Source organism: Microtus ochrogaster, chromosome 18 (assembly GCF_000317375.1).
Source record: "Microtus ochrogaster isolate Prairie Vole_2 chromosome 18, MicOch1.0, whole genome shotgun sequence".
In the NCBI taxonomy this organism is placed as follows: domain Eukaryota; kingdom Metazoa; phylum Chordata; class Mammalia; order Rodentia; family Cricetidae; genus Microtus; species Microtus ochrogaster.
The window spans coordinates 26,434,641-26,442,109 of NC_022020.1; the positions used below are offsets into that span (position 1 = coordinate 26,434,641).

Consider the following 7,469-nt stretch of genomic DNA (forward strand, 5'->3'; position numbering starts at 1 on the left):
TCCTCCTCAACGCCCCCTCCCCTTACCAGCAGACACCAGAAGCCAGCAGGCTGGCTGCGCCCCAGGCAGGCTCTGGTCAGGAAGAGGGAATCTTTTGTGAGCTGCAGGCCTGGTCTCTGTTAATGCCAATTAGCGTTTCTGCCTGCTTGGAGCTGCAGGGCCAGCAGGCTTCTGTGATCCTGGTGGCTAGGAGTTCTGGCCTAGAAACGCTCCCCACTCCCCCACTCCCCGATATGGGACGAAAGTCAAAGAGTCCGAGGGGAGGGACTTGGTCATTGAAAGGACAGGAAATGGGGTTTCACAGGAGCTCCACGGGGCCCTGCAGCCTCAAGAGCACAGCTCCCTGGGGCCAGGAAAAGAGAGAGAGGGGAGAAAACAGCAGGCCTGCCTCCAGCTGCCCTAGTTGGCCTCTCTGTGAACCAGGGTCTGGCTCCTGAGAGAGAAGCTAGAAAGAGGGTTCCCATGCTCCCTAAGTTGTAGGAGACCCTAGAGCAAAGCTCTCCTAGGACTTCAGCTAGCTAAGCTTGTGGGTGCAAGGAGTGTCAATGTCGGAGTCCCCAGTCCTCAGGATCTGTGGTCGTCTGCTTGGGGTCCGTGTGAATAGGTGCCAACATACAACAGCTTAAGAGCTTAGGAAGTCTGAGCCAAGCTACCATCTCTCACTGGTCTGCCGGGAGGGCATGGCTGAGTGACTCTGGGTTTCTGAGTCTCCAGCTTTGGTTCCATGTCTGCTCTCCTGTACCTTCTACGCCCTTCCTGTTGCCCTGCCACCTGCCCCTCTTTCCCACCTGTGGTTTCTTTTAGCCCTTTGCTCTCCACGGAGGTCACCTGGCTGGCTGGCAAGCCTGCCAGCAGGGTCATTCTCTCCTTCCGTTCCCAGCCCTTCCTGAGCTGGATCATATTGCCCTCTGACCTCTGTGGGAAGGTGGTCCCTTGTTTCACTGGCAAAGCAAGCAGAAACAGAGAGTCTTTCAGGATCTGGTCGTTGTCTATCCCTCTTCTCTCTGCTGGCTTCAGTTTTAGGTAGTTGATGAGCTGTTTTTCGGTGAGTCACCAAGGTGCCCTAAGGGAATAGTTTCCCAAAACCTTGTCACTGAAGCTTCAAGGGAAACACCTGACCTTGCCAGCCCCAGGCTTGTCCTATCCTTCTCCCTACGGGTGGTCCTCCTCTCTGTCCTCTCCTTTCCAGGGATGTGTATGTGTGTCTCTGTGTGTGTGTGTGCGCGCACGCATACATGTGCGTGTGTGTCTGTGAGTGTGTGTCTGTGTGTACATGTGTCTGTTTGCCTGTGTGTGTGTGGAGGGCAAGGGACAACCCTGGGGTCATCTTAAAGAATGCCATTCACCCACTGAGACAGAGTCTCTCATTATCCTGGACCTCACTGAGAAGGTTGGGTGGGCAGCTAATGGAGTCCAGAGATTAGTCTGTTTCTACCTCCCCAGTGGTGCTGCAATTCCAAATGTGTGCCGCCGCATTTGTTCATGGACGCCGGGGATCAAACGTGGGCCTTGACACTTGAGAGGCTATTGCTTTGTGAACAGAGCCAACTCCAACCCCTTTCTCTCTCTTTCTTGAGACAGGCTCTCACCATGTAGTCCAGTCTGCTTTTGAACTGTCAATACTCTTGCCTCTGCCTCCAAAGTTCTGGGATTAGTGTTGCACCCCATCACATTCAGTTCTAGAAAAATCTTTGCAAGAAGCACATGTAGGGACAGGGACAAGAAGGTCCCTGCAGCTGGAAATCGTCAGGCTTGGTCCGTTTCTGGCCCAAACTCTTTTCTCTTTCTTATGCACTTCACTCTCTTCTCAGGGATTTCTCAAAACTCCCAAGGCTTCCAGTTTGAGGAAATGGACAGTTTCAAGGTTAGAGAGGACACGAAGAGTGATAGAGGGCTCACTCACGCTGGCTTCCTGTCCCAGTCACAGCCTCCCCAGACCCTTCAGGACAATACCTCAGCCTAGAGGACAAATGGCTACTGCTTTTTCTTTTCTTTTTTCTTGGGACAGAGTCTCACTAAGTGACTCTAGATGTTCTGGAACTCACTCTATATATAGACCAGGCTGGCCTCAAGATCACAGAAATCTGCCTGCCTCTTCTTCCTGCGCCCTGGGATTAAAGGCGTGCACCACCACACCCAGCTCAGATGACTATTTCTAACAAAACCAAACAAAAAAGCTTGCTCCCTCCCCAAAACCTGAGGTGGGTAAGCAAATGGTGCTTGTCACGTTGGCCACCTGCTAGCCAACCAATGAAGTCCAGTGTCCATAAGACTGGTGACTGTTTTGCATTGTTTTGGAGACAAGGTCTCACGTAGCCCAGACTGACCTCAAACTCAGTACATAACCAGCGATAACCTTGAACTTCTGATCCTCTTGCTTCCACAACAGGCTTGCACCACCACTTCCAGTTTATGTGCTGCTCTGGAGCACAGCCAGGGCCTTCTGCATGCTAGCCAAACACTCTATCCATAGAGCTACAGCGCTACCCAGCCCATGAGACAAGTCAGTCTTAACTATGGTAGGTTTGCCCATTCCCCCTTCCCGTCCTTATGTTCCGTCAGCAAACATCACCGAGGAGCAAACTTCTCACAGGGAGATTTGGGGTCACTGCTGTGCTTTGTGGCCGAGAAAGGGCTTTAGGCTGTTGCACACTGAGTGGCTCGTGTGCAGAAGAGGTTTTTCTGCTTGGGTCGAGAGTAGGTATCCTGGGCTCTGGCTGTACTTCAGCTAGACATATGAACGCAGTTGTAGTCGGAGAATTTAGACAGTCATGTACAGCTTCTATTTGCTGAATAGAATCACTGAAGTCTGGGAGCCTTGTGGACAGTACTGCAATTACTGCAGTCCGGGAGCTTTGTGGACAGTACTACAGTTACTGCAGCTGAGGAAGTAGACGCTCAGAGGGGTTAAGTACTTAGTCAAGAAAACACAGCAAGAAAAGGACTAAGGTTTGAGTGGGAATCTATCCAGCTTCAGAGCTCCCAAGATTGTACAATACTTCATGGGCATGATTCTTAGGACACCCCAAATGTCCCCATTGCTTCAGCTGAACAGCGCTACTGCTGGGGTTCTGAAAGCAGGGAGCTAGAGTCCTTGGAAACCATCTTAAGGGATGTTATGATGTCAGAGCACAGAGGGTGGGAAGGATCTATGGAGTTTTCTTCCCATCCGTTAGCCATTTCTTTGTCATTGGAAGCTGGCAGGGGAGGCTTTGCCAGCAGAGGTATCACAAAGACTTTTTGCCAGCCTATCACCTATCACTCCTTGGGAAAGGTCAAAGAACAGCAATCTAAAGGTCCAGGGGCCAGCCAGCTCATGGGACCAATCATAGGGCTTAAACCCTACCCTTCTAGAAGGTACTGGAGCTCTGCATTCGTCCCCACAGCCTGAGGCTGGCGGGAAGGTGGATGTTATTCTCTGACTCCTTGGGGCATCCCCTGACTGCCCCAGCCAGCGAGAGCTCCAGTCTCCCGCCCTTGTGGCTTACACCATAGAACTGGACTCTGAAGATCTATTGTCATGTATTAGTCTCGTTTTTCCAGGTAGCTCATTAGCCTCTCGAGGGCAGGAGATCACAGGTGACCCCTCCTTGCCTCTCCCACAGCACTTGGTGAAGGCTGTGCTTTCTTGGAAGTCAGCCAACACTGATTGGTTACTTGGAACCCTCTAGACTGCATTTAAGAACTGGCATGCACATGCGTATAAATTTACTTGTGTCCATGTATGTGTATGATATATATGTCTGACATGTACATAGGATGCAGGTGTCCCTGTGCATCAGAATGGCACACATACATGAACCATGTTCCTATGTAATGTGATACACCAGATATTAAGGAGAAATTGAGTATGGTGCAGGCTGTCCAAGCCCAGAGCGAGGAAAGAGACCATTAGAGGAATAGTAACAACACATGTGGCAGCTTGCACCTGTAATCCCATCCCTACGACGCTAAAGTAAGGAGGCTCATGAATCTAAGGCTAGCCTACGCCACATATCAAAACCCTATCTAGAAATTAATGGCCTCCAGCAAGTTAGAGCAGATGAAGTACCGTGATTCGCGAGTACACTGCAGAGTCACAGCTCAGGCAATCTAGGGAGACAGATCAGGAAAGGGCTAGTGAAGAAAGGAAAAACTGGCCAGGACTTGGAGTCCGTTGGGGATTGAACCACTTCCCCCACCCCAAGAATGTGTTCATGTGACTCCTAACACCTGTGAACACTACCTTGTTTAGAAGCTGAGCCTTTGCAAACACCATCAACTTAAGATGAAATCATTGCTGCATGAGGGGACGACAGCCTACTACTCCAACAACCAGTGTGCTTCTCGAAGGACATCTGGTCACAGACACAGAGTGACAACAGTGTCACATGACCAGAGAAGTATGATGGACCATGAAGTCCATCAGCTGAGGACACCGTGCATTGCAGTCTTCAGAAACTCCTGAAGGTTGTGGGCCTCAGTGACTGTTTCCTGCCCCCCCCCCCCCGGTCCCACGCACTCAGACAAGAGCTAGAACTTTCCTGAGACTCAGAGGCGTAGAACACAGGGCTTTCTCCAAAGCCCACAGAAAGGAACTCACCATACTAGAGTTGGCATTTACAACCTCAGGGTTCTATTCCGAGGAGGCCTTTTGCATTTGATGTAAATATTATGGTGATGAGAGGTGACACAGAGAAACCCTGTAGGAAATCGAAATCCACCCCCACCAGGCTGGGAGCCTCTCCCGCTGCCTCTTTGGGTTGGTATGCAGAGGACTGATTCCTCCCAGGTCTTGGGTTAACCCAGAAGAGCCCCCTCCACCCATAGGCAGCAGGGTCTGGGAGCTGCACCCTGGTTATTTTTCCAATTTGTGGAACCACATTCATCCATCAATGTGGGAAGCAATCAGGGCGAGTCCTGAGCCGAGTAGTGCTACAGCTATTCTTTGTTGGGGGGGCGGGGGTGGCCGTGGTGTTGTTTTCCAGAGGAAGGGTGGGAAGTCTTTAGCTGGATGGAAATGAAAATGAAGGCTCCAAGCCCTGGGGTGTTCCCTAAGTCGGTTGCTGTCCCATCCACTTCTTCAGTGACTACCAGTTCAAATTGTCTCCCAGCAGTTTACCCTGTATTTACATGTCTCTCCTGACTACTGGGGCCCTCTGGCAGCTGCAGTGTTCCTTAGTGACAGCCTAGTGACAGTTCTCTTCCCAAACAGCCTGAGAGATGATCACACACACACACACACACACACACACACACACACACACACACACACACAAACACTAAAGCAGCAGGGCCCTTATGCGGATAGTTCTTTGATACGCTGTCAGGCTGTGTGTCCAGGGACAACTTGCTGATCTCTCTGGTCTCCATATGCTTCAAATGGGGAAGATAATGTCACGTGATTATATGAGGATCCGTTGGCATGAATGACCGGTCAGAAAGTGGAGCAGAAACAATTAGGTCCAGAGGGCTTGGCAGAGTCAGTGTGGACCAGGGGCCAGCCACTGCTCTGGAAGCCCATCAATTACAGCTTCTCTTCCTGCTGTGCCATGAGATCTGCCCGAACACTGGCTAGACACCCAGTTGGTAAACTGGTTGCTGGATGCATGAGTGTTTCTGAGAGCATCAGTAAGCTAGAACAGCCAAGCTGCTGTTCTGCAGCCTGAGACAGGAGTTCAAATCTCAGTGAGGCATCGGGCATTAGACTTTTCAAAGTTTTGATTCCTTCATTTCTAAGAAGGAAGTGAATTTTACAAAGATTAAATGGGAAAGGGCTTGGCATTTATCAAGCCTTTTCTGAACATCCCTGCAAAGGGTTTTATGTTGTAGTGGGAAAGACCAATGATTTGATCAAGAGATCTATATTAAATCTACTTCCATCTCTTATTTCCCGTCCTACCTCTGTCTCTTGTTTACTGTACTGTCTTCAGCTAATAATTGCACCTCTAGCTCCCAATCTATAGAGAAAAGCCTGTCAAGCAGAGCATAGAGACTCACACTGACCATCCCAGCTCTTAGCAGTCAAGCCAGGGAGGCTGCAATGAGTTTCAGCCTTGCCTGGGCTACAGGGTGAAGCCAAAAACACTACAGAAAGAAAGCATGCAAGAGTGTAGTATTATCTGGCTTTAAGTGGCCATGAAGAAAACTGAGAATCTGGCGTGAAGAAGACGCTTAAGGCTTATATAATGAATAGCAACACTGGAAAGATTTAGGGTCTGGATTGAGAGAACTTGGGTAGATTGCCTAGATTTGTTATTTGCTCCGTGTGTGATTTGGGACAAGTGACTTCACCTCTATGAACCTTGAATTCTCTTGCTATAAAACAGGATAATATGTATCCCCCCAGCATTATTGTAGAATTAAATTAGACAGTTAATATTAAAACACCTCATAAACCATAGGACTCTGTGTTCACTCTAGTTTAACATTATTTTGAGGAGAGCTCTGGGTAAGGAGCTGTGAGGGCTTCAAAGACAGTCAGTCTGTGGTTCTGGTCCTAGATGACCTATGATAGCTATGGGGAGGGGAGAGGCACAAAACAAGGAGCAGAACTCCATGAAGATCTCTGTCCATTCACTAACTGCATACATGTTTACAGGGTGTCTTCCTAACCCAAGGCATAGAAGGTCTACTAGAGATTTTAGGTTAGGTTTGGCAGAGGAGCCTAGAAGGCCAAAGTCAGGCTTCTAGATTTACTGTCCTGTGGGTAAAGGTCCTCTGAGAGCTCATATGCTTTGAGTTACCTTGTGGTGACTTCTGGCCAGCTGAGTCACTTCCCTCAGTCACCTCTGAGGCCAGGGAATGCAAAGACAATTGTGAGACCATTTGAATTAGCTATTCAGTGGGTGGCCTCTCCCCAAAGGTCAGAGGCCTATCTGACCACCACAGCTGGCAGTCACAAAGGACCTGACGAGAATCCAATCTAATGGTGCTGCAAAGGCTGAAGCCACTCTTCTGGGAATGGGAGGGTGAGCTGCAAGGTGATTTTGCTGCTGTCACAATTTCCCTTTAGACACAACCTGTCTCGAGCGCCAAAATAGCAGCTTTGCAGGCAGAAAGTATTGTGACATCATCCTCAGATTCAGCCAGATTCATCAACTCTTCTCCAGCCAGCCAGTCTCCCTTGTTCCTTGGAGACATGTGTCAAGGCCCTAAGGGACAATCTTGGTGGCCCAAAGGTCCCATTTAGCCTCTTGGCCCCAGTTCTGGCCTCTGTCTAAGAACAAGACACTCCTAGCCCCAGCTGATTGCCACTAGGAAAAGAAGAAAGTGTTTGTGCCTGTGGCTGTACTTTCAGTCATTCTGGTGCCCCAGGGTTGAGTGTAAGGCCTGCAGGGTGAGGAGCATACAGACTGGGCTAGAGATGCAAGGATGATACCTGGCCTGGAGGCTGTACTGAAGGGGTGAGAAGTCAATCTGCGGTTGCTGGGAGACAGAAGGGAGGGAGGTAAAGAAGGACAGAAAGAGAACAGAGGTGTGTGTGTGTG

At 49.8% G+C, this 7,469-nt stretch overlaps 1 long non-coding RNA gene across 2 annotated transcripts in view; it reads left to right on the plus strand.

The window, feature by feature from the left end:
- Nucleotides 1-7,469, plus strand: part of LOC113457087 — a 46,805-nt gene that overhangs the window by 22,739 nt on the left and 16,597 nt on the right. The gene's annotated exons all lie outside the window — the stretch shown is intronic.